Genomic DNA, 2,250 nt, shown 5'->3' with positions numbered 1-2,250 from the left:
CTGAATAGTTTGAGAAATATACCTTAATAAGGTTTCAGGTTAAAAAAAAGCCTTTATCAGGCTGAGGAAGCATCTGCAGTTGGAGTGCGCTCTTCCTGGATGGAAAGGATAGTAAACAAGCCAGAGGCTGGGGTGCAGGCAAGAAAGCCAATCAGTGAAAATGTAAATAGAGCTGTCAGGGGGTGAGAGAGAGCCTGAGAGGGTGATGGAGCACGTAAAAGTGGACAGGTACCTGGGGGTCAAATGTCAGGCAGGTTGTAGTGTCATAAATCCAATATCTATACCAAGTTCATGAGTTTCTCTATCTAAGAGGTTGATGAAGTGAAGGTCATAGGCCCATCTATGAAAAGCGTTTTGTAAATTCCCTTTGAGGATCAGTACTGAGAGATTGGAGAGAGCGTGGTTTTCTTGTGAGAAATGTACCCCCACAGGTAGTTGGGTATTCTTATAGTTTCACAGATGTTAGGGTCAGAAGGGACCTATTAGATCATTGAGTCTGATGCCCTGCCCTGGGCAGGAATATATTGGGGTCAGATGACCCCAGCCAGGTGTCAGTCCAATATCCTTTTAAATATCTCCAAGGAAAGGGACAGCACCTCCTCCATTGGAAGCTTATTCCATGTTTTGGCAACCCTCACAGTAAAGAATTTTTTCCTGATGTCCAAACTGAATTTGTTCTCTTTCAGTTTGTGGCCATTATTTCTAGTTACCCCGGCAGGCACCATGGTAAACATTGTATCCCCTATTTCTTACTGCTCCCTCAATGAGTTTGTAGGCGGCCACGATATCAGCCTCCGCAAAAGGAGGCCAAGAGGTGAAAAGGTTCACGTCTCGCAATCGGTCCACAGGGTTTTTTCTGTAGGCCTTTAACCAGATGAGTGGCCGTCCTTTGAACCCTCCCCAGGCCATCCAAATCCCTGCCGAAATGCGGCGCCCAGAACTGGACGCAGTAGTGCAGCTGCGACCTAACCAATGCGGTCTAACCAATGCTGTATCGCCTCCCTAGACCTGCTTGCGATGCACCTACTTATGCAAGAAAGGGTGCGGCTAGCTTTACTTATTACCTCGTTACACCGGTGACTTATGTTCATTTTGGAGTCAACTACGACTCCGAGATCCCCTTCTGCAGTTGTGCTACTTAGACTGGTACCTCCCAGGCTGTAGGAGTGTTGATGATTCTTCCTCCCCAGGTGCAAGACATGACACTTATCTTTGTTAAACTACATCCCATTCTGTTCGGCCCATTTCCTCAGCCTGTCCAAATCAGCCTGGATTCATTCCCTGCCATCTAGTTTGTGTACCTCCCCACATAGCAAACTTGGACAGGGTGCTTTCTACTCCCTCGTCCAAGTCACTAATGAAGATATTGAATAGTACTGGTCCCAGGACAGAGCCTTGGGGGACTCCACTGCCCCCATTTCTCCAGGTAGAAACCAACCCGTCCACCACCATTTTCTGGGTGCATCCCATAAGCCAATTTTCTACCCACTGGACTGTGTAATAATCTACATTACAACTGTTTAGTTTATTTATAAGAACTGGGTGTGACACTGTGTCAAAGGCCTTTTTAAAATCCAAGTAAATAACATCTACTTCTATTCCCTCATCTAAGCATTTTGTGAACGGGTCGTAAAATGAAACCAGGTTAGTCAGGCAGGATCTGCCTGCTATGAACCCATGCCAATTGCCCCTTAGCAACATTTTATCTGCTGGTCCCCAACAAATGGGATCCTTAACAATTTTTTCCAAAGGTCTTGCCAAGGACAGAGGTGATACTAACTGGCTTATAGTTACCCAGTTTGTCCTCGCTCCTCTTCTTGAAAATAGGGACCACACTGGCCTTTTCCAATCCTCTGGGACCTGGCCTGAGCACCACGAGTGCTCAAACAGTTGTGCCAGTGGCTCCGCCATGACTCCAGCTAATTCCCCAAGTACCCAGGGATGAAGATCATCAGGACCTGTTGACTTAAATACATCAAGCCCTCCAGGTGCCCCTTTACTAGATCAGCTCAAACAGTTGGTGAGTTGGTATCTATACTGGTCTTACCTAAGGTCCCAATGGGATGCATATCTGTACTCATGTCCAGGAACACGGGTGCAAAGAAATTATTTAGAAGCTCTGCTTTTGGCCATCGTATCTGTTCCCAGTGGTCCTAGTTGATCCTGAAGGGGCCCTAAGTTACCCTGCACCTTTTTTTTTTTTTTTTTTTTTTTTTGTTTCTTCTAGATTTACAAAATGCGTTTGTTTTT

This window comes from Alligator sinensis, unplaced genomic scaffold, assembly GCF_000455745.1.
Source record: "Alligator sinensis unplaced genomic scaffold, ASM45574v1 scaffold227_1, whole genome shotgun sequence".
Lineage (NCBI taxonomy): Eukaryota > Metazoa > Chordata > Crocodylia > Alligatoridae > Alligator > Alligator sinensis.
The sequence above is the reverse complement of the archived record's forward strand: the minus strand, read 5'-3'. Positions refer to the sequence as shown.